Source organism: Mycteria americana, chromosome 11 (assembly GCF_035582795.1).
Source record: "Mycteria americana isolate JAX WOST 10 ecotype Jacksonville Zoo and Gardens chromosome 11, USCA_MyAme_1.0, whole genome shotgun sequence".
Lineage (NCBI taxonomy): Eukaryota > Metazoa > Chordata > Aves > Ciconiiformes > Ciconiidae > Mycteria > Mycteria americana.
The window spans coordinates 9,822,171-9,847,943 of record NC_134375.1 but is presented as its reverse complement, the minus strand read 5'-3'; the positions used below and the strand labels follow the sequence as shown (position 1 = coordinate 9,847,943).

Below are 25,773 nucleotides of genomic sequence, written 5' to 3'. Positions count from 1 at the left end.
ACATGTTATAAGCATTGAGTCTAAATATATTGGCCAGTTTAATAAATTACACATTAAATGCAAAGTAATAAACTACATCCCAGAAAAATATATTTACCCACATTCATGCAGAAATTGTGTGGCAGAATCAAAAAAAATGTGCAACCTACCTTGTATTTTTACATACTTAACACTTTCTTAAATGACTTCAAGTGCCTTTATGACTAGTATTACACTTTGACTTTTGAGCTCACTCTTTCTTAATATTTCTTTTTTCTCATGTAACAGGTTTTCCAGAAAGTTGAACTGCAGGTCTCCACTTGATTTAAGTTTTGGGGGAAAAAAAGGCAAAACTAGATTTTCCTTTTCATCCAACAGACCAAATGGTTCAGTGAACAAATCTCACTGACTAAAAAGCAAGAGTCCCAAAATTATTTGGCGTATAAAATACAAACCTGACAGTTGACCCATAACTGCCTTTTCCATTTTAGCTAATTCCCTCAGTATTCATTTTTCAGTCCGGACTCACTGAAGAACTGAAGTTCATATCAAAGATGCCCAATATACTCTCTAACCAGTATCTTTTTCATTTCCTGCACACTTTCTATCCAGATTACCACTGGTAATACCACTGATCTTAAAGAACACCACTTCAGTCTAACTAGAGTTCCACGCATTATCTGCTGGAAACCATTAACCTGCTTAAATTAGCCCTATGTCAATTTACAAACTAACCTGAAACGAATCAGCCTGCAGTTAGCTCACAAACAAGTCACTACTACCCCTGTGTGTTCTGTGACTGATTTCTGAAATTACTGACTCGTATCTTTAAGAGGCTCCTATAGGGAGCTTTGTGGTCATCTGTTCGTGTTTCCATGTGAAGAGTCTGTTGTCAGCCTGAAAAGAGCTTTTCAAATTGCATATCTGGTATGAAGATCCTTAAAACTACTTATTTGTCCCAGTATCTACTTTTGGGGAAAAAACTACTCATGAATGTGAAGAACTGTGAATCAGCAGAATTAATTAGCACATTTATTTGCATTAGGATTCAAGTTTTGTGCTTGTTTTTTTCCCCACTTATAACAACCTTTAAATTCTGTTTGAGGGAGGAAATGGAGTACTTTATAGCATGAAGTTCAAAAACATACATTTCTTATTCATATGAGAATACAACACATCAGAGACAAAATTCACAATTTCATATGCAGTCATACTGAGCAGATGTTATAACATTATTACATCCCAGAACATGCCAATATAGTCCTTCATTTGTGCAATTATTTCACAGCAGCACTGGGAAACAAAACAGTTCAAAAGGAGAAACCGGCAAAAACAATATTAGATAACTGTGAATATATAAACTAGTACTTGCCTCCATCACTTGCCCTTTAGCATGGCTGACATACAGCAGTCCCTCCACTGAACAAAACTGCAAAAGAAATTGGGTATGAGATGCAATTCTTGGAAATGGGAGGAAAGATGTACACAAACAACAAAGTGAGCATGGTTCCAACTTCTCGATTTTTTTTTAATTTACTTAAATGCAAGTGCCTCTGGAAGCTGGGCTATTTTAAACTCTTTCAAATAACTGAAGGGATACAAATATAATTTAAGTTAAAACTGAATCTTACAGAGTTAATCAAGAAGTTCTTGTGAATGAACGTTTTCTCTTGGGATTTATGGCCATCAGTATGCGCTGAAAGCACAGCTCCATTTCAGGGCTCTAGCCTGCAAGGTCAGACTGGTCCACACAGATTTAATTTTCTCCTCCTATTCAGTCATTCAAACATTCTGGGCACAGGTCAAACAGCTTGCTCCTGTTTATCAGGAGTTCACCTAACAGGACGTGAGAATCGTGAGCACTTTGAAACACGAGCACCTTTCACTTCATTTCACAAGGAAGCCTCTGTCACCGTGGCTGAACCGCTCCTGTGCGTAACAGCAACCTCTGCCAGGAGGCCAACAAAACCAACCCCTGTCCGCTACAGCAATAATCCCTGCGCAGCACCCCTCCGTAATGGCAGAACGCCTAGACGCTGAACCCACCTACACGGAGACCTGGTAATGGATCCAGTCACAGCCTTCACACAGAATGAGCGTGAAGGGTTCAAAGGTTTGAGTCCAACCTAGGCAAAGCACACCATGCCCGAGGACACCATCCTGGCTTTGCTCTCCCTTCCTAAAGGAGATAACAGAGTATTTCAAGGGCATCTTGATGATCTGTTTAATGTTTCTGCGACAAGCCCAAGGTAAGGCCAGATGCTTGCTAGAACACCACGAGAGGATGACAAGAAGACAGCAGATACAATGACTGCATTTCTCTAGCCAGACACACGTATTATTCTGAACCACAGCTAAATCACTCAGATTTTCCAAAGGTCATTAGGTACTCAAGTAGTTCTTGAAACCAAGGACAGAAGCTTCAGAATACATTAGCACTCAGCAGAATACTACAAGACTCTGCACAACGGGGGCATTTTGATTATTTTACTACACGCCAGATTCCCACCTCCAAGACGACAGCAGAGATAAAGAAAATGTTAATCAGAACCACTGAAGTGGGATGCTAGGATATGAAGAAAGTGATGACAGCAAATATGAACTTAGAAAAAATGAATGAACGCATTTTTGAAAAAGATCTTGACATAGAAGAAATCACATTTCTACAATAGTATGAGTGGAGAACTAGGCACAATGTGTGAAGTATTGTTAACATGAGGTGTCTCTACCGTAACTTCATAGCCATTCTACTTGTCTTTTTTCTTTTATTTTTTTAGTTTTAATGTTATTTTTTATTTATAAGAACTTTAAGAGCTTTTGCCAGTGAGGTCTTCATAGATATGCCTTACAGCACTATAGGACCCTGTAGGTCAACAGATGCTTTTGACTCAAATTCCCAGCCTTTATACTGCAGAGTGCACTTTCCAGAGTGCCCACAAATGGGCTTTGAGATGTGAGGTCATGAAAACTACTTGTATTTTCTCCCTTAGGAATCACAGTCTTCACTGACCTACAAATTATATCTCCCATTTTCTGTCAGAAGCTCTGTTTTTTCCTAAACTTTGAAAGCTACTGCACTGGGCTAATCAAAATTCCTCCACTTTCCTGTACTTACGAAGAGCAGACACAATCTTAGCATTTTTCTCTTTTTTTTTTTTTGCATACATAATGGCTCTATTGCAGAGCCATTTACTTCGCATGAGTGCTACACATACATATTAGAGAGAACTTGGAGGGGTAGAAACAAATCAATAAATTGCTGGCGCTATTTTGCTCTGGACAGCTAGATCATCTATAGGGAGAAAAAGTTTCTTCCCACTCTTTCATTTTTCTTCATCAAATCCTTCGTAACATGAAAATTTCAAAAATTTTTCAAGTATCTAAGATCAAGATCGGAAGTCTGAAAAGACTCTGGCCCATGAGAACTTAGTTAAACTTCATTTAAGTAAAAGTTTACTCTAAATGCATCAGTTTAATCAATTGCCTTCAAAACCACAGTTATTTGTAAATAAAATGAACTCTCAAGTTACCATTGGAACCCAGCTCAGAGCCAACTTACCTGCAATTAGAGTACTTGTTACAGATACAAACAGCACAGAATTGTAGAAATAGGGAAGAAAAATTCTTTTCAACAAAAGAAAACAGAAAAGATTCTGCCTTTTGTAGACTATTTCAAATATGTATTATTTATTTGAATATCTTAAACCCTTAACGTTAATGTTGAAGTACAGTTAGCTAAGGAACCCTCACATTTGTTTTATTCCATAAACAGGTCCGTTTACTAGCTCATCATAGAGTTGTAGTCCACAGTTAGCAGGGATCTTAGGTAGGAGATGCTTCCCATTCCTCTTATTTGGCAAAAGAAAAACATTTTTCAGTTGCTTCAGGATAAGAATGATTTTTATTAAGAAACAGCCCAGTTTAGTTTGAGAAATCCGATTGTTTTCAGAAACTCATCCCAAAATGGATTCTGTATCAAGGCAAACAGTTTAGCAAGAAAGACCACAGAGGCAATAGTCACACATTGGAAAACCACTTATTATGGGAACTGGGAACCCTAGCAAGTGATTTATGTCCACAGGAGGATTAAGGTATTTTAAAAGCATCATTGTTCAGCAGCAACAAGCAGCAGAGCAAAGGAGAGAAAGCTCCGGCTGTTCACAGCTAATCCTGTCAGAAAGAGGAACTCGTGAGAAACCGGAATGGGTGTAAAATTCAAGGGGGCTGCGGTTTGGAAAACATTCAAAGAGGAAGACAACAGTAACAGAGTAAATAATTTGACCCAAAAGAACAATTGGATAGTGGCATGACTACCCAATACCTGGAGAAACAGGTATATTTAGCGATTGTGATATAACAGAACAATTTTTTAAAAAGTCAGAGTGGAACACTGGGCACGAATGGAAGAAAAAGATGTACAAGAAATAATTAAACGCAAAGAACATACATAAGATGGCAGAATAAAGACCAGAAAACAATACTATTTTTAATGGAAAGGATAACTATAGTTTTCAAAACAGAATTCTTCCTCCTCCTCCTCCAAAATTCACCCAAGAAGAGATTTCCTGGAATTCTAGTGAAGTCCAAAAGAAAAAACAGGGACAAGATATATATATATATATATAAAGCCCCTCACCTGGCCACAGCCCTGACACTGACAGTATTCTATGCAAGAACATAGATGGAGCATGGCTGAAAGAGCAAATTAAAAAACAAAACCAGAAAGACTCAGCATATTAAATAGTGCAGCTGGGAGATGAGGGAAAAAAAACAGTTTCAAGTATGTGTAAAGCAAGCCAAATTTCTGATGAAGTTCTGCATCTAAGATTTTAGAAAAGAGGAATAACCCAAAGCCAGCTACTTTTGATGAAACAGTAAGGAGTGGCAGGTGGCATGCCCAAGGAATTCACTGAATTAACCCACAGCGTTCCAGATAAGGGGTCCACGCCATTCAATACAGCGGGAAAGGCCGCACCAGATGGAGAGAACTGCCACTTAGTAGGAATAAGGAACACAGGGCAAAGCAAGAGACCTACAGCCTATTTTTTAATCCAACCATACAGGGTTAAAGGGCGAAAACAACATAGTAGAATAACAATAGGTTTTACTGATTTCTGCCTAATGATTTCCCTAAACCCTCCAACGTATTCCCAACATTATCCAGAAGTCAAGAAGGAAGTCAGCCGAATGATGCCATCTCTGCTATCCTTGCTCTCCCTTCTCATACCACAGATTCAGCAGGAACACAGTGACTAAAGTACAAGCTGAGACACCAGACATCCTGGGCTAAACCAGCTTAGTCAGTCTTGTTAAAAGATCTTGAGCAAGTCAGCCTCTGTGCCTAATGTTTTCCTATATGCAAAATATGAGCAACCCAGCTAGCTAAAGAAGGGGAGAAACACTGAGGGTAATACTGGTGAAGGTACGTTAATAAAACACTTTATAACGGAGCAAACCACTTATATTCGTCTGAAGGCAATGTGTACAGATATCAGTTAAGAATAACTCACACTTAGAATGCCAAGCTGCTGAATTTTATAAAGGTAGCCAACTGTATTCCTTTGGTAAAAGGATTAAGTCAACTGACACACGCACTATCATTTAGTAGTCCCACAACTTGCACAACAAACCACAGGTCACTTGTATGAATACCAAAGAACACAAAAACTTGCTCCAGCACACTGTTAATAAAATAACAGAGAGGCTGGCAGTGTGTTTATACATGAATTACATGATCATCACCAAGGAGCAGCTTAACAAGGTTTTTAAGATATTCAAGGACAAAAATGGCACTATGACTGAGCTCATACAAAGCATGAGACGTACAACCTCTCTCCTAGAACCCTCACAAGCCTAAAACAGATCTAGACAGTCCATCCACTCGTTTGTTAGGGGTGAGTATGCTGCAAGGAAAAGGGGGTGGGAGCAGATCCCTGAAGTCACTCAAAGGGCAATAAGAATTGTCCTCCTCTTCTCTGCAGCAGAAGAGGGGAGAGAGGGAGGGACAGTCACCTTTTCCCACGCCTTCCCCAAGCACATTAACAAATGGTCATCAGCAGAAGATTTTATGCTTTGGCACGCCAAAATGTATTCGCCATTTCTACCCCTGCATCCATTAATGGTTCACATGCTCGTACTGTGCAAGGGTAACATGTTCATAGACATACCAGAAGGTGATTTTTCAACATCAGCCTCTTCTCAGATCCACATCCTGTTGAAACAGTTCCTTCCTGTAACTTTATATTTAATATTGCTGACCAACAAAACTAATGCACACAGTTTTTTGTTCCTGAAAGCTCAAATATTAATCCTGTAGAGAAGAGAAAAATCACACTCAAGCCACAGATGAGCACACACCAAACACTCTCTTAACGAGCGACAGATCCCTTTCTCCTTCCAATTACTTTAAGAAACATCTTCCTGAACACATCCACATCAGAATCAAGCATCTTCAACACCACCCATGGGCAACCTCTAAATTACTCCTGTCCTATAAGAAGTACTGCTCATTGATTGCTGTGAATATAAAGACCCGTGGTTCTTCTGCAAAGTTAGAAGTTCAGAATGTAAGAGGACCGTAGACATAAATATCAAAGATTAGGTAATTTTCCTTGTTTATTAGGAAACTGCAGTGGCTTGTTGAGTGACTGGTTTTCAGAAATGTTTCTACTGCTTTGCAGTACAACCAATTGCCACTGAAATATTTTCCATTCCTCTTTGAACATTCCAGTAACTCAGTGTTTACACTGTTGTCTGAATCAAAGCGATGAAGTAGAGGTGAAGACTTCTCCAAAATTAAGAACCATGCAGAGGTACCAATACACAATCATTCATTTTTTGGTATATGCTATAAATGTCACATGAAAATCAAAGCAAAATATTTCAGCTATATTTCTATAGCTTCTGACCTGTAAATTTATTAGAAGACTTTCAAGACTGTGCTGCTGCATCTAGAGCTGGTATTCCATAATAGTCGGACTGTGGGGCAACGTTACTGGTTCCACAGTTTAACAGAGATTCTTGTTCTTCCTTCTAGAAAGCACTGGTTATCTTCAAAGCACTTCCTTCAACCCTAATGAATTTATTAGCTACATAAAGTATTTATAGGTTTACATTACCATAACAGGTGATTAGTCTGTGAATTTACCCTTGGAATGCTCCTACGTTATCTCGAATTACTATTACTTCCCTAGTTTTTCAGATGAAAAAACAAACACAGAAAGGTCAGGAAGCTGCCTTAAGGTTATGTAAGACTTTTGGAGCAGAGAAGCAAACTTAAAATTTACCCTTGTAAGGTTAATGTCATACCTACATGATCTCGCACTGCTGCCACCTTCTGATTTGCTTATGAACAGATAGTGTACAGTACCATATCTGGAACCTACCAAAGCCACTTTAAAAATGGCTTTTTCCACTTTTCCTGGAAAAGGCTACATGCAGTCTATTTTCCATCAAATTCATAAAACCAATGCTTCAAGAAAGCTAAATCAAGGTTAAAGAAAGATTTAACTAGAGCCTTCTGATTTGCCAACATTCACAATTACATATATCATACACATTTTCTAGAAATTTTTTTCTGAATGTACTTAAAAGTTCAAAGACAACACTAAGAATGCAGCCTGCAGGTATTTTAGAAGAAAAACAAATTTGATGGATCTGGGTATATACAAAGGATTCTTATAAAGACTGTCTGTTTTACTAGACATAAGAGGAAACTTGCTTATAGCAAGTCTTTAACAGGACATTAAAAATTAGTAGTTTTACATTATGTCCTCCACGAGTATGTATACTGCAGAAGAAGTTACACAAGGCTGCAATTTATCACTGTGCAGTTTGCCAAGACAAGACCTACAACTGACACTTTCACTTGATTTAGTGACCTGTTTCAGAAAAGCCACATCCTCACCTGTTGTTCTTCAAAACCAAATTGAAAGGAAAGCCAAACTGCAGCATTTCCTCAAGAACATTTCTGCTCTTTGCTAAAGGGAAAAAAGTTGTAACCATGTTTACATGTTCTACAAACCAGTCAACTGCATATTCTAAGTTCAGTGCTTTACTGGAGGGCATCTGAAGGGACTATCTCCAGCCACAGTTCAAGCAGGGATCCGAGGCTGGCCTTTTGCAATACAAATACGACAGAAATAGCAATTTAAAGACTTTCCAACCTCTTTTGCCCCCTGTGGCTCATTTTCAGTCCCACAGTATGACACACCACCATTTTAGCTGTTGTAGGCACAGCTGTTGCTGGGGCTGTGATGTGAACCAAAACAAAAAAATTAACTCAGCTTTGAAGGAAAACGGGACTGGGGGAAGAATCTGACCACAGAGTTGGTTATAACACCTTTGGGATAACGTTAAAGAAAGGAGGCAGTACAGAGACAGGGCGCTGTCTCCAAAATGGTGTTATCAAAAACCTCATATCTGAAGCTACGTCCGCAACAGCTGGAGAAACAGAAACTCACATCAGCTTCAGCAAGGACTCATCAAAACAAAAATAATTTCATTTTTACAGTTCAAATACCGCATTTGGTAAACAGAGAAACTACCTTCCCTAAAGGAAAAGAGTGAAGAAGTACTAAGCAAATATTCAAAATATTGGGTCTTCCATAAAGAAGAGAGTTCTGTATGTATGGAAATAAGGACCAAATAGACCAGGATTACAAGAGAGAGGTACTGACTAACATTATCATTAGCAACAAGTCATTTTTCACTAGATGCCTGCACATACTCAGAATTTGAAGCCAGAGCTCACAAATAAGTAGACAAACAATGAAGATCTGCATATTAGTTGTGAGTTTTTTAATAACATTACTTAACTCTTTACATTCCGGCATGCAGTAAAGTCATAAGCAATTGCAGTGTGATTATCAAGGACTCCAGCAGGGAAGGAAAAATGATGACACAGACACAGCAGTCCCAGGTGCACAGTCCAAACCAGGCAGCAATGGCAGGGTCCATCCCAGCTGCCTGGAGGCACGCTCACTGAGGCTGAGGGGAAAATCAAAGAGAAGCTAAAAGCCCCACAGCCCAGAGGATGGCAAGAGGGTGAAGATGAGTTAAGATACATGATGTTTCAGGAAAATGCATAAGGAACAGAGAGAAAACGTGGTCATCGGCACAATCTGCTCCTCTCTCAGACGGGGAAAGCTCCAGGCTTATGTGGACCACAACAAGGAAAAACTGCTACAGCAATATGCACTCCTAAGTGTCTGTCTCATTTAAAATGCAGCTTTAAGCACTGAGTCCTGTTTGTCAAAACAAGCCACAGTTCGTTGTTTGAAGAAACCATTTGAAGCTGCTTTATCAGTTTTCACTATTGCAGGGACACATAGCAGCAAAAATATGTTCCTATTTTACCGCAGCAGACGCAATTGTTTCATTAATGTGGTTAAAACCAGCTACGGAGGCATTTCCTTCACAGGCAAGAGCCTATACTGAGCCTGTTCAGAGTAGTACAGCAACAATAAAAGCCTACCTTCAAATACCAAATGAATTATATACATGCAAAGGTGAAAAGGAGTAATTCTTTTAGCTTCCCCCTCTTTAAAGAAATCTTTCACTGCAACAGATTTAATTCCTTGAAGCATCTCAAATGTTTATGTGGTCAGTTGCACTCCTACTATCCACTTTTGCATTATCTGGATCAGATTCTCCAGCCTCTGGAAAAATGCAACATTACTAGGCCATGCCAAACATTCTGGCAGGACCTTCTCAGGAGAGAAACGGGCTGGGGGGAAGAGATCAAAGCTGCTCTTATCCTCACTCCCTGTCTGCCAGGAGATGCTGCCACTTTCAATGTGTCAAAGCTGACTCAAATGTCAGGAACAAGTGAACCACAAAGTGGAAATACAGGTATTTTCATTCCACTTCCAAGGGAAGACAAAAGGTTACACTACAGCTATTTCAGGCATTACAGAGTGACTTTTAAGCATGCTAGTAATAAAAAAAAAAAAAAAAAAAAAATGGCCTCTGATTTTAACTCCTAGCAGATTCATCTGTGACAATGCCAGCACAGAAGCTGGCAAGATTTAGCACCTCCAATTCTAAAAGAAAGGTTTATTCCAGGCTTGGAGTTGTAAGAGGGTTAAAGCAAGTTAAATTAGCAGGCTTGTAAAGAAAGATATCATCTACCACCAACCCACGCTATGTGCAATTTTAACATGTGCTTTTAGCCCTGAATTTTGGAAAGTATCATATTTACAATGACTCGTGAAAGAAGAAAGTAGAACTAACCTGGCACAGAGTGGTAAAATACTCCCCCTGATGACTCAAAACCAGTATTAATTCTCTGATCTTTCAGAAGTGTTGACTCAACTTACTGAGACTAAAAGACAGATCAAAAGAAGTTTTTATTCAGCTCAGCAAAATCACAGTGCTCCTCCCATTGATTCAGGTGCTCTTGGTGTTAGGTGTATGAAAGCCTTCCACTGGTATTTAGCATCAAATGAGTTACAAAGTAGAAGTTTGACTTTAAACTGTTTACAAAGACTAACCCAAACCACATGCAGTCCTAAAATGGGTAAAAGTCTGCTAATCCAAAACACTGATAACCATCCCTGTACTGCAACCCAGATCTTTAACATGTCTGCTCTAAACAGTTGTACCTTAATCACTCTCTACAGACATAAAACTTGGACTCAAAGCAGCAATATGCATTTCATGTGATAGTTCCCTCCATGCTGTTGAGAAGGATACCTGAAAAACTCTACTGTCTGAAGACCACTGTCATTGGAAAAACCTGCTTCCAGGCTGCAAAACCTGGCAGCTCATTGCATTAATATTGCTTAAAACAAGACACAAAACAGGCAAGATACACAAATTCTGATCAGAGGTAACAGGACTCACTAACAAACGGTGGCTTACGTTGCTCTACCACTTCCAAACTGTCTTTCATATACATGGTATGACACTTTCATCCCTGCTCTTCAGAAGAAAATTGTCCTTCCTGATCTTTCTTCAAGTGAGCTAGTCCAGGGAGCTTTTAATTAAGTGTAACTCTTAAAAAAATTATATTAGTATAACAGTAATGGACTTAATCTGGGGCTGGTTTGTTTAAATGTCTCTTTTTTTTCTAATTAAGCATTAGCAAGTCCCTCCCTGCAGTGCCACAAACAAGATGTTCAGTTTGCCCATTAAACACTGCTTGGAGTCCTTCAGCCAACACTTGACAGAGGCTGGGAGGACCTACCAGTAAAAGACTACTCTACACGCATTCCTAAGAATCTGCTGCCAGCAGAAATAGGATACAGGCATAACATGTTTTTAACTTGACTCATTTTAGCCAATTCCCCAAGAATCAGGTAACTCAAGCACAGCTTGAGACAAGGAACTATATAACTGAGCATGTATATACCCCGCCAGGCAGAAATAGTGGCAAACTAGCCCTTGTGCCTCAGGAAGGCAGTCCAAGCAGAGTCATAAGTACCTGTCCTGAAGTACACAGGCATGCTGCCAGGCTTCTTCTCTAGTGCTGAGGAAGGAACCCAGGGTAGCCGCAGCTACCTCATTACAGCACAAGAGCATGCATTTGGAAACAAGAGTCCTTGTTAGCTGTAGATACAACTGTTACCACACGGGAGTTGTGACTTCCCTCCTTTGTTCACTGAACATCAACATGTGCATCCCAAGCAGGCTGAGGTTTATTTTATTGCTTATGAACTAATATGGGAGCCTTTTAGTGCAATTTTTGATATACCAGAAGTATGATCACTGTTCCACGTTTACTTTTAATCACCTTTCTTGGCACAGACATAATGAATATTTAGCTGCAAGGTCAGATACATTCAACTTCAGCTGACTAGTCTTGAGAAGGCTTTTAAAAGGAGTGAAGGCCTACACTTTTTGGACTTGAGCAATAAAAATACTGATGCCCATCTATGGTCCTTTTCTTCTAATAGATCTAATTATGCCCTTTTAGAGAGAACACACACAAATTGCACAAACACAGCACAGCTAAGCAGCCACACACACAAATATGCTAGCTCTTCAACATCCACCTCCACATCCAACTGCAGAAAGACAGTAGTTAACTCGGTGATTTTGGTATAAAGAAATTGGGCTTGACGAATTGCTTGCCAATGGGAATCAAGCAGTCATACATTTAAAGCCTCAGCCAAAATCAGAATGTTTCCTCCCACATTCATGGCAGAGTCCACATGAAAAAAAAAAAATCTACAAAATCTTTACCCAAAGCAGCACAAAAAGGGAGCAGATTTGTTTGAAATAAGGCTGAAGTTTACCTACCACTGAGGAGATGCAGGCTTATAACCAGAGCCAAAACCAAGCAAGACCCATGTTAAGGGCTCCTTACAGAACCGTTGTTCAACTTGGGTGTCCACCAGAACTCCCAGGTTGCTTTCTGCAGACCTGCTTTCCAGCTGGCTGGGCTCCCAGCATGTATACAGGGTGGCCCATATAGGGTATACCACATGCTACATGGGGTGGTTCCTCCCCAGGTGCAGGACTTTTCATTTCCCTTTGTTGAACTTCATTAGGTTCCTGTCTGCCTATTTCTCAAGCCTATCCAGATACCTCTGAATGGCAGCGCAGTCATCTGGTATACGAACTTCTCATCTTGTATCATCTGTGAACTTGCTCACAGTGCACCTGGCCCCATCATCTAGGCCATTAATGAAGAGGTTAAACAGGATTCGACCCTGGGGTACTACACTAGTGACTGGCCTCCACCAGGACTTCACACTGCTCTGACCACAAACCTCATAGACAAACTGAGGAAGTACAGGCTAGATATGTGGACACTGAGGTGGATGGGAAACTGGCTGAACTATTTCCCATCCACCTCAGTGTCCACATATCTAACCCGTACTTCCTGTTTGTCCATGAGGATGCTGTGGAGGAATGTGTTAAAAGCCTCACTCAAGTCAAAGTAAACAACATTCAGTGCCTTCCCCTCATCCACCATCCAGGCATCTTTTCATAGAAGGCTATCAGGCTGGTCAGGCGTGATCTCCCCTTCCTAAAGCCATGCTGACTACTCCCAGTCACCTCCTTGTCCTTAACATGCTTGGAAATTGTTTCCAGTATTATTTGTTCCATTGCCTTCCTGAGATGGAGGTAAGCTGACACATCCACAGTTCTCTGGACCCTCTTCCTTAAAAGATTCCTTCCAGAAGACAGATGTGGCACTTGCTGTCTTCCAGTCCTCAGGCACTTTCCCTGATCACCACAGCCTTTGCAAGATAAGCGAGTGGCCTTGCAATGACATCAACCAGCTCCCTCAGTGCTCATGGGTGCATCCCATCAGGTATCATGGACTTGCTTATGCCTGTGAACTTGTTTTAAGTGTTTCCTAACCTGGTCTTCCTTCACCAAGCAGGAGTCTTTCTTGCTCTGGACCCTCCCACTGTCACAGGGACCTGGGATACTCGAAGGCTCATCTTCCCAGTAAAGACCAAGATGAAGAAAGCAATCACCAGATACTTTTCAAAAGCCATATTTAACTGACCAGGCCAAACAGCTACAGGTTTTTTCTGTAAAATATCCAGCCCTTCCACCACTTTAATTACCCAGTCTTAGATAACCATTTCTACTAGGCTATCATTTCAGATTACCCTCTCATATTAGAGATATAGGACAAAACAGTTCACACAAAGGATTTTAATGAAATTTTTACATGTAACTGATTAATATGCAAGAGTTTTGTATCTTTAGAGACTTTTCCCACTACTCAAATTCAATTACCAAATTGTTTGGTTTTGTTTATTTTTAAATCATCAACACATAGCTATGCTGTTATGTAACTGAAGAGCTCCTAGAACAGAGAAGTCTGTTACTAATTCTGACATCTTTGGTCTAGAACCTGCTATACCTGTTCCTCACCTATTATTTACCTGGGCTTTTCACCACGTCCTGGAGATTGAGAAAATTATACCAATAAACACAAACGGGTAGCAAGCTCAAAGGACCTAAAGCTCCAGAGAACATTCTGCTTTACAGGCCCCAGTGAGGGGCAGAAATTTACTACAGTAGGTCTGGAGAGGCAACATCGATCACTCCCAAAGAGTGATCAACATCTCTCAAAGAGGCTGAACCCATGTTCCTCACCAAGAAAGCCAGCAGTTCTTTTCTTGAACTGCGTATCTTGATGTCTTCCTAATTTTAGAAGTTATCAAAAGTATAGTTTTAGGGGCAATTTAAGGAAAAACAGTTATCATCTAGAAGAAATCCATCAGCGACTTTTCTTAGAGAACAGGAATTAATTTTTTCCACAGCTAGAATAATTTAACCCTTAGAAATCCTTATTAGTCTGCCCATTTAACCATAAAATGTCTGAGGTTTACTTAAGTGAATGCTTCCCAAGATTGAATTGATGAGCATTTGAATATGAAGACAAAATAAGGTTATGTTTCATTATGTAGTTGTGGTTCACTTTCAAAGTTTCCCCGTGATTTACATTTTTATTGCAAGCTGCCCATATTCTCACCTATTCCCAATCATATTAAGCATTTCCCAAGCCAAACTTTAATGACTTCCCTCTATAGTTCAGTTATCAATTAATTTCTTAGAACTTTCAGAAGATTGAGATTAACATTTCCTACATTGTTTCAGCTTTAAATCTCAGGAAGCTTCCCTTCCATCACTTTTTCCAGATGGACTTTAATTAAACATTAATAGTCACAAGTATTTGAACACCTTTATAGGTGAACATCTCCCCAACTGATTAAAAAAGGTAAAACTGAAAAGAGGAAAAAAAGAAGGTAATGAAGATTCAAATTAGCTTTCACACACTGGGGACAGAAAATTCCTAAATCTGGAACCAGGAGGAAGGAGCCAGCCTGCTCACCACAGTCTCAAGCTCTCTCCCAAGCATGGGCAGTTGCAGATTTTGGAATGTCAGCCTCCCTTTAGATGTGGCTTTAAACTTTGCTTTCATTGCCACCTTTGCCTCCTCCAAGGTCTCTGGAGATGTTAGATGGCAGTTTTGCAGCTAAGTAGTGTGATCTCAGGTTGGCTCTTCCTTAGCAACTGCCATTGTAAGAGAGCCATACCTACACCAGAATTTTAAAGGTGCTGCACTGGTGGCAAACAACAAACATTTCTGTAGTGACATCCTCAACAAAAAAAGATTAAGAACAAAGATAATTTGAGCAGCACAGATGCAGCTACATGATGGGTATTGAAAGGTCACGATAGCAGCTATTTACAGGAATTCCAACGAATTTTTGTTTTTAAATTAGTAACTCCAATCCCAAAACCCAAGAAACAAACTTTCATCCATCAGAATAAAAAATGCACATCTTTTTCACACCAGTATTGCATCTGGTCACAATACAAATAAGTAATCTTTGCCTTTATTGCACAATAGGTTCCTTTTTCCAGCATTTCTGTTTTGAAAGAAGTTGTTTTGAAACTTAAGATCAAACCCACTTAAGATCAAATTTGTTCAGGAAAGTCCCATTTTCAGTAAATACCATTTTTCACACCAAATTGTCGGTAAATACCTATCAATTACTCTCCACTGCCACCAAAAGACATGCAAAAGTTCAGCTGCAATTTATTACGATCCTTGCTACAGAACGTTTTACAGATTTCTTTTAGAGTGCTACTTGAGGCATTACAAATCAGCAGAACCTGATGGCACATCATGACATTAAGTGCCAAAGGCATGGAGTAGAGAACATTGTTCTGTAAGACAGCCACATCAACTGCTATTTTAAAGCACAGCCTCACCAAACACTGCAGGTATCCATTCGTGAGATCATCCAGTCAGGGATAACAGGACCAACAGCTATACTCAATCACAATCCTGATACAAAGGATGGAGACAAAACATCTCAGGCAGTGAATCAACATGAGTACATGAGGAAAAAAAACACCACTGTAATACAAGGATGCCCCCAAATCATGAGTTTTATTATGCCATCTCATCAGTAACACAGATCCCTTTCTGGGGAACTACTCCAAATGGAGAAACATCACTCCAACCAACTATTCCCTTTTATCTTTTCTAACAGGACAAAAATACACTTCCCAGGATGTAAGACAGTACTGAGTTTCTGTGGTGGTCTTTGAAATCAAGTAGGTTTTTTTTAGTACTGCTTAATGTATAGACATGTGTGTTATAACCACACTATGAACTGCTGTGTTATAGAGAACTATATAGACTAGCCTAGGTATTGGAACAGTCTAATTATATTACGCACCAACGAGCAGATGAAATCACTCTGCCAGCCCAAGAATGGCACCATTCAATAATAACCCTGTCTTTTACCATTATCTGCAAGAGCTAGTAAGAAGCTAACATTGAACTAGGAGTGTTCAAATGATTGCTGGTTGTCTTCTAATGAGGGAGTAAGTGAGGCTACAGCTCCTACACAGATCACATTCACCTGCTGGACTTTCTCATGAATAAAGAGCAGAGGCTCAGATGTCAGCAGAGCTGCCATCCTCAAGGCAACTGAACAAGGTTAGAGATAGTGACAGTTCTTTTCTTTTTGAAACACGTGCTTATCTTTTGTAAGTTTCATACAACGTGACCACAGAACCGCAAACCCACGCTATTCTAGCACTTCCTTTATAACCTTGCACAAAAAAGGTGGGTCAGCAATAGTGGGTCACTGCCAGTTTCTGGAGTTTGCTAAAACATAAGCATTTTTTTTTTTTAAGTGCCAATTTAAAGGGGTAAAGATCCTCCTTTAAGTTTCACAACAGTTAGTGCCTATAGCAATTCTCTGTGCAACTGTATTGTTTTATTTTGTGATCAGCAGAGACTACCCAAGGAGACCAGGCCAAAATTCAGTGTTGTTACAGCTTCACACTCAACTCCGGACAGCCTTCAGCTGATTTACTGTTATCTCCACAAAAACACACACAAAAATAATGAGAAGTGGCTAAAGTCATCAGATTATAGGTTATTGGTCTCCCTCTGGGTGAAAGTTTGCAGTCTGACCTTTTATTTCAGCAAAATCATCTAAAAAAAGCTGAAGAAAGACTTTACTTCCTGGATAAAAAGCATACTTCATTAAAAGCTTACAATTCTGCAAAATGAATGAAAATATTTCCTTGTATACCTGACTATCCACAGTTGTGAGGTTTTATCACTAAACTGTAAGGACAAGTATTAACTGTGTCATCACAACTAAAAATGCTTGTCCATTAATGAGCTAGAAGTACCCTATTACCTGGAGTTTCTCTTTAAACTATTTACAGATGAAGGGTAACTTAAAGCACAGATGAGCCCAAACTGGCAGCAGCCAACAAGCAGAAAGGTTGTTGCTCCCCTTGTCATTCTCCACTGCAGGTTGCCATCCCCTCTGTTCCGCTAGTTGTCTGCTCAATTCCCTAACTCTGCTCTTTAAAGTGATCTAAATTTTTTAAAGAAAAACTAGCTTAGGAACCAGAGCAGGGGGAGCCAGGAAAAAAGTTAGAACAATTTCTTAACACATTTTAGCAGCAACCAAAAAACGTACCTGACTGTTCTCTAAACAGGAATTTGTTGGATTTGCTGTTTACGTTAATATTTGAAGGTTTCCTTGGGCAAGCTTACTAGAGAACACACAAAGCACACTCAGAGAAGAGTAGAGGGAGCCTGTTTTCAGCAGAGGAGGACTGAAGTCAGCAGTTACTGGAATGCACCGTGAAAATGGATGCATTCCCAGCAAGTTACAGATGCCAAAACAAAAGAACCCTCAGTGGGCACGTTTCTTTAGGAAGCCAGAGGAGTTCATGGAGCTAGTAGAGTTTAGTAGTTAGAACTGGCATCTTTTGGACACCAGGGTTAAATCCAAGCTGATCCTAAAAACTCAAGTGACTTTGGGAGTGTCATCTGACACACACACATAAATTTTGCTTTTAAAAAAAAAAAAAAAAGTTGTTTTCTTAGACTGTCTCAACTAGAGCAGACTCTTTTTAGAGATGAAAATTTGAGACACTCATCAAGGAGTTAAACCAACACTAAACCAAAAACCACTTTGGATTTTTTTCTTCTCCCACAAATTGGAATTGCACCTGAAGCATTTAAAGGGCTTTGGTAAACCAGAACCAAAACTTACTCTTTCAGCACAACAAACTGTCTGAAAACCAACACCCACAAAAGTGTGACCAGCATGGAAACTGCTCTGCAGACCAGCAAGCAGTAGCTGTTACAGCCTCCCCTTCCCCACCACACACGACAAGCCCTCACTTCTCTATTCTAGGATGTTCTGCAGATCAAGCAGTCAAACTTCTCATAGGTATTCAATGCAAACTAACCAAGCTCTTCCCATTACGAAAAGGCTCACATGTCCAGTTCATGCTCTTCCCCAGCAAATAATTTAATGTTAATCAATGGTCACTGAGCCACATCAACCTCGGCTTTCCCCTAGCAACGACACAGGCATATCCCACTTTTGAGACCTACTTCTGGAGGAGTAAGAGGAGACAAATGTGCATGGGTTTCGCAGCAAGATGCAGCTCCCATGCCACAGCACTGGCACAGGCAGGTTCAGCTGGGACCACATCTCATTGCCCCAGCTTTACGGAGCTGAAAATAAACAGCAGTGCAACACAAATAGGAGTGCTGAATACTGGAGCTAGAGGTTATACCAACTGAAAGCCAACATGGCGAAGGATCACAGCACCACACACCTTGAAGGGACTGTTTCCCACCAACAACGCTTTCACCTTACTAGTCAGTCAATCATTACTGGCCTGAATCAGGTAAGTTCAGTCATAACAGATCCTGACCAAGAGTCACTGTTTTTTCATTTCTCCAATTTCATTCATTACTCAGCCTCAGACTCATGGTAACACACACTCACTGCTCCTTGCAGACAAGTGATATTACACCTTACTGCTACGACCCACTAAAGCCCTTACTGCTACAACCCACTAAAGCTTAAGATGCTTGTTCAGCGCTCTCCCACAGGCAGTGATTTACAAACACTGAGCCTCTATGGGTGTAGTACTTCCATCAATCCCAGAAAAGACTACAGTCTTTTTGCTCCAAACTAGTATACCTGGACATCATGAAAATCACATTTATTTGCTAACAGGATAAAATCACCATAGCAACTAGCTTCCAGGAAAATAACAGCCAACAACTCCAGGACAAAGACAGGCCACTAAGGAATTTGTTAAGGGAGACCAACCAGCTCACAGAAATCTGAAAAATACTGAAATTTGCCAAATTTATCTCTGAAGAAACTCTAAGTAGGTGTCTGCAAACTTATCATAACCTATCACACAAGTTGAATCAATGGCCATCTCAACACCTCAGCGCCCTTTAACATTCTTTGAAACTTTTTAGACACCCTGTAGGGCAGTTTTAGGGCAACATTCTCCAACGTACACAGTTTCACCTTTCAGACCATTCTTTATATCAAAAGAAAACTTTACCTTATACTCAAATTCTTTGCCACTCCACACATTAGTCTTCACTTTTAGTCACAGGAGTTTGAATAATGAAACTGCGGTTATTGCAAACAACACTTAAATGATGCTTTTCATGAAACAGAATGTTTTACAAAGGTAGATCAACCTCATCTTACAGATAAGGAAATAAAGATTAATACCTTGCTTAGGGATATACAGTCAGGGGCACATGGAATCTACATATTCTTACAGGTTTTCAGAGGTACTGCAGGAATTGTTCTATTTTCACAGAACAGCAGCTTTTTTTGGAAATGCATACTGATTTTAATTGATGAAATTACAGAGACCATAACTTACTTATACACAGCTGAAAAAAGGCACCTAGTTGGGTTACAGAATCCAAGTCCTGGTACACTATCTAAAATGCACTAAGATCGTAATGGGCAGCTCAGCAAACCATTTCACTCCTGAAGCTCTGGTGCATTTCTCCAGTTTTCATGAAAGCAGTTCACAGGAAACAAAAATACTTTTCTGCCCAATGCTATTTTAGTATACTACCACAGCCTAACAACAACGCCCAGGTTAGACTGAGGAACAGTGTAAGGTTTCCCGCACTAAGTTCTGCCCACTCGTAACAGAGAAATTTACCAAGCTACCACCCCTTGATCCTAGCTTTGCTTGTAAGGGAATGGACAGGAGGAATAACTGTAGTACAGATAAGGATCCTCTTCTCAACCACAGCACTTCACTGCCAATTACAGTTTACACTAGCATTGCAGACACAGTCCATTTTGCCTTCCTGTTATAGGAACAACATCAGGCTATTAAGCCAGACAGGTAGGTTAGATCTGTGTCCCTCCCGTATCGTCTCAGCCTGAATCATTGGAGCTCAGGAATAAAAGCTCTTCAGAAAAGTGTGTCCGCTAAATACATACCATACAGCAATGTAGCATACTGAATGATTCAGTCAGGTGTCTACTTTCATCATATTAGTTCTCATTTTTGGAAAAAGAAAAAGAGACTAACGAATAATCAGTCTCTTCTAGAAGACAGATGTGTTTGGCTACCCTTCGCTGTAACCCATATTAATTGATAAGACTGCCACTGCCCTGGAGTGTTAGCATGAACACCTACGTCACTGAAAAGATAACCATGTCCACGTAGTTTATGAACGGAGAGTCAACAGATGTTATCAGTGCACACCAGCCTCTTCTAAGCCCATACAGAGGAAGTTAGCTGACTTCCTCATTCCAGGTTTAGAATTCAATATGAAAGTACAGCTAAAAGCCTTAAGGTAAAATTACAGCTGTGCAAGCTGGTGAATTCCTGCGCTTCTTAAACAGCTAAGGTTCTCCACCTTCTGTTACCTGGGTGGGACAAAGCTGCACAGCCACACAGCAAAGCCCACCCAGCTCTGCTAGCCTTGTACATTACAGGCAGATTGCCCTACGAGACTGCTGCTTTCTGTGAGCAAAGAGACCACTGCGCTATGACCTGTGCACAGAAAAGCAAGCATGACCTACTTCTTTTCTAGCCTTCATTGAAGACGCTTTCCAATTCCAGGCAGGTATCTTCTAACTTCATCTGAACACTTTATCTAACCAAATAGAGAAACCACCATTGCCTCCCAGGTGCATTTCAATGACTACTTAATGTCTGTCAAAGCTTGGAAGAAGAAAATCTCTGCCGACCTCGGTGGCATTTAAGAACTGAGTGTGTGAGCAGTGAAGGCTCAGGTCATACAACACAAGCTCTTCTGAAAGGAACCTTTTGAATAGTCCTACAGCAGGTTCAAAAAAGGTCACCCTCCACACAATGCCAGCTGGATATTCTGGTGCTCATACAGTCTCACTCTGCATATGTATATTCCATTGCTAAAACCACAAATAATGGTGCAGATCAATCTGAACCTAGAAAATGTATGCCTAGAGTTCTCTTCGCCCTATGATCAGACAGCCTTTTCCTCCCATTTGCTATAAGTCGTAGTAGACATACATACCTCAAAATTGCTCAGGCTAGCTCATCTCTTTGCATAGATATGCTCACAGTTGTAATCCAAATGTCTTCAACAGAGGTCTAATTTTAAAAATACTTAGAAGTATAAATTCCACAGGAAACAGGAAAGTCAGAGGAGGGAAGGAGATATGATTTATCGGCTTCTACATTTGCAGACAGCTGCAGTCAGTAGTGTAGGTAATTTTCAGAGTAAATCTTGGCAACAGAGCTTCTTTGTAGAGGAGAAAGACCTGCCAAAATTAAGAAGCATAGTAAGAAACGCCATTAATATCTGATAAGCAACAAAACAGCACCACAGATTCAGAATCTCCTTCAGAGAAAAGAATTAACTCTTAATTGAAATATCGGGTTTCTGCTAGCTTTGACATATTTAAAATCAGAAGCAGCCTCTGAAATTACCTCATATTCCGAGTACTTTAACCTAATACATTATGTCAAGGAGGAAAATTCTCTAAGCATTCAGATAATGTTTGATCATAACAGAGCATACAACACAATGCCAAACCACAGAGTGCCTTGTTTCAGACAAAACTTCCCAGCTCATTAGATGCTTTGGTGTTCACTGCGTATTTTCATACAGGAATGCTTGCGTGACCAGTGCCAGACTAAAGAATCAAGCTGCTGTCCAAAACGAGGACCAACACAGCAAGTGATGGAAGTCCAATACAGCATGGATATAAGGTACATACTAGGGGAGTTCCTACACAGCATAAACACTTAGGAGTGTTGGTGTACTTCTGAGCTTATCTGATTTGGATTAAGTTAATAAAATGTAAACTCTTTGGGGCAGAGACTTTCTATTCTGTGTTCGCATTTCACATAGTATGGCAGATCTAGGTTCCAAATCAAAGCTGTCCAGTGTTATTGTTTTTTAAAAAACCAAGTTTTTACTTTTGGTACAACAGTAGGATTCTTCTTTACAAATAAAAAAGGTCAGCTAGTTTTGCATTATCATAAAATGCTTCTGAAAATATGAAGAAATTTCATTTTGCAAGAACGACATTTAACTCCATACAATCACTTGTTTCCTTCTTCTTTCCTTTTCCTTCGGTGACCATTTTAACATGCTTGGCCAGAGGAACAATTTTAAGAATTTGGAGCTTATATTCAAGCTTAAAGAATCAGCTCATTGTGCTGTGACAACATCCAGTGTCTCGACTGGTTAGGGGTCTTAAGAATTTTAATTTAAGTGTTTAAATCATAGCAGACCAGTGCTGATAAATCACACCTGCCACCTTCACATTGTGTTTCACTCACGTATCTTCACTTTTTCCAAAGATGCCGCTTTATCTACTATCAAACATTGCGCCGAGTTCACAGAATCACAGGCCGGTTGAGGTTGGCAGGGACCTCTGGAGGTCATCTGGTCCAAGCCCTGCTCAAGCAGGACCACCTAGAGCCAGCTGCTCACAAACCACTTTAACAAGTCTCACTGTTCATACTGAAATACTACCCTCTCTCTCACCCTAGAGAGTTAACATGAGTCCCCTATTAGTTCTAAAGGAACTCATATCCTCATCAAGAGGGTACTATCTTCTCTGTGATCGTCAAGCAGTATCCAAGCACACTGCACTAATCAGCTTTCACAATGCCTTAGAGGACAGACATACGGGAGAACCACCAGCCATATTGCAGTGGTGAGACTTCAGGTCCATCAAGGGGAAGCCACTCAGCCTGCTTGCCTGAGCAATAGCTTAAATTCAGTGATTCCAGTTCCCAAAGCCCAGCCTTCATTAGAAGACAACAGCTATGAAACCAGCTGAGGAGAACACACCACATTGGGAAAACACACTGGAGAAGTGAGTGGGGAGAAAAGGCTCCACCCCAGACCTCTAAGCAAAAATTCCTAGAAACCCAGCCCAAGATATTATCACGCCAATTAATTTTGAACGGTTCAAAAACAATTCTCTGAAAAACCAGGCGAGATACTAATACAAGGTTTGCCTAACTCCACTGCAAGCTGCAGCAGCCCACTCAATACAAATGCCAGCAGCTTACAGACACCAAACCATTCACCGGACAAGAACAGGAGCTGACTTGCTAGATATAACCCATTTCCTAAAGAAAGTACCTCTTTAAGCACACAGAAAAACACTGTAGCCTTCCAATGATTTCTATTTCGTATCTGAATTAGATGCAGCTTTTAATTATTGGCTCTTTAGCTATGATTAAATAAGACGTGAGAGCCCAAACCATGCCAGAGACCTGCTTAAAAAACAAAACCCAGCAACTTTTTGGTCGGGGGGGAACCCCAAACTTTTTAATGGCAAAAAACTTTTTTTTTTAAATGGCATGAAAGCCTGAAGTCCCAATTTATTTCTAATCCAAAATCTACACAACATAGATCTTCCTCCATCTTCAATTTGCTTCCATATTTTGAATTACTTCCAGACTGGTGGAGTGGGTTTATCAGGTAGCTGATCTGGACACAGTGGACACAAAGCTCCAGTAAACTTGTCCATTTGGCACAGGAACCCTGTGAGGCTGCAGCGGTCACTGAGCAGTGCAAATTCTGCAAGCTGGGGGACCCCACTGTCCCCAAACAAGAGAGGGGAGAAGGTCCCCCCACACCAAGAGGGGAACAATCCTCCTGGCTAGTACACCTGCCTTTCCTCACCTCCAGACATTTCCAGACAGAAAAAGAATCTACCCTGAGAGAAGCATCATTCTGTTGACTAAAGATGAAGCTATCTGCAACACGTTAATCCTGCTTAAGACAGGACCAGCAGTGAGCAGCAAGGACAGCACTGCTTGCTCCCCGAACTCAGGAGGACCCTCTTGCACTGGCTCAGGTTCAGGGCATTACTGCTTCAGAGGTGTGTTACTAAGGGCTTCCACCTTGCAGAAACATTTGGTTTTACGGTTTGTGGCCAATGGACACCGTTTCCAATGCAGTGGTAGTTACATTACTCTCCCCCTCCTCTATACTTCCACTCAGATCTTTATACCTTCAGTTCACACCTTTACACCTTCTGCCCAGCACGAAGCCTCCTTAAGTTTCCTGGCTGATCGAATCTTGCAGTGAAAGTGATGCCTCAACCCACTATACATGCTTTGTTGGCCACAGTGTTCGCTACTAATGCATACTGGGTATTTCTGGTATCATCGATGACAGCAGTTGTACACGCAAGTTAAGCTGACAGATAGCTTCGGTCCTAAGCCTCATGACTTTTGGTACTTGTAAAGCTCAGAAGCCACTACTTTACATCTGAAATTCTCTAGTTTAAAGGCCTGTCTCTGAAAACCCGTTTTTAGAACGGCAAAATTTGATCTCACTTACATGTCAGCACAATGAAATAATTAGTATCGTAATTATCTCATACAAGACAGCTAAAGTGGGGAGGAATAGGCGAAGAACACACCCAAACTTTAACTACCTTAAAAAGCAGTAAGGTCAGGCGCAGCCGACTCCTCCAAAACAAAGAACCCACGCACCGGCAGCGCCTTCGCAGGACCCGCAAGACCGGGCCCCACCGCCCCCCGGGAGGCGCGGGGCGGCCGCGAGGGCTTCACGCCTTCCGCCGGCTCAGGCAGCGCCTCCGCGCAGGTCGGCGGCGGGCGCCGGCCCCGGCGAGAAGGCGGCGCTCCCGCCCTCCGCCCGCGCCGCGGGAGGCGGCCACCCCCGCCGGGGTGCACCTGCGCCCCCGGCCCGGCCCGCCGCGCCACCCCCTCCCCCGCCGGTCCCGGCAACCAGGCCCGCGAGCCCCGACGGGCCGGAACGGGGTGACCGGGGCGGGTGGCCCCGAGGCGGCTGGGCCGCGGCCCCCTCCCGGGGGGCTCCGAACCGGCCACAGAAAAACGGGGCGGGGGCGGGGCGGGAAAGCGCGGCCGAACAACAGGTCTGGAAGCGGGTGAGGCCGCCCGCGATGGGCGCAGCCGGGGCCGCCGCGCCTGCCCCGGCCCGGCCCGCGGGGATCCCCTCAGCCCCCGCCCGGCCCGCGGGGGTCTGGAAGGGGCGCCCTCAGCCTGCCCCGGGCCGGCCCCCGCGCCGCGCGGTCACTCACCGGCCGAGCGCAGGCGCCCCGAGTGCGCCGCCGGCGGCTGCTCCATCCCCGCGCGCGCCGCCACCCGCTCGCCCCGGCCGCGCGCGACGTCAGCGCGCAGCCTCGAGGGGCGGGGCGGGGCGCGCGCGGTGACGTCAGCCAGCGGGGGCGGGGCGAGGCGAGCGATCACGCCCATTCCCGACACCTCCCTGCGCCTCCAAGCCACGCCCCCAACGGTGCTCCGCTCCCGGGCGGTAGCGGCCGGCGGTCACGTGCGGGCGGGCCGGCGCGTTGGTCGGTGGCCGCCGGTCTGTGGCCGGCGTCCGCCCCCCGTCCTTCTCTGGTGGCCCGGCTCTGCGAGCGGTGGCGAGGCCCGCCCTGCCGGGTCTGGGCCCTGCCCGGCCCGGGCCCCTGCCGGCGCGGAGCGGCGCGGCCCGCCTGCGGCCTGCAGCGAGGCGCCCGTTAGCGAGCAGGCCGCGGTCCG

General features: G+C 42.1%; 1 protein-coding gene across 9 annotated transcripts in view; it reads right to left on the bottom strand.

Annotated features, from left to right (window-relative positions):
• TMCC1 (transmembrane and coiled-coil domain family 1) overlaps nucleotides 1–25,430 on the bottom strand; it is a 122,224-nt gene extending 96,794 nt beyond the window's left edge. For 3 of the 9 annotated variants that reach the window (XM_075514510.1, XM_075514516.1, XM_075514517.1), the window contains exons 1-3: nucleotides 25,311–25,430; nucleotides 21,290–21,536; nucleotides 1,352–1,408 (exon numbers count right to left, since the gene is read on the bottom strand). The gene's annotated coding sequence lies outside the window, so the exon portion shown is untranslated. Of the gene's footprint in view, nucleotides 1–1,351; nucleotides 1,409–1,610; nucleotides 1,816–21,289; nucleotides 21,537–24,267; nucleotides 24,402–25,310 lie in introns of those variants that run through there. The other 6 variants (XM_075514511.1, XM_075514518.1, XM_075514514.1 and 3 more) reach the window with 5 other exon arrangements.
• Nucleotides 25,431–25,773: the final 343 nt, after the last annotated feature.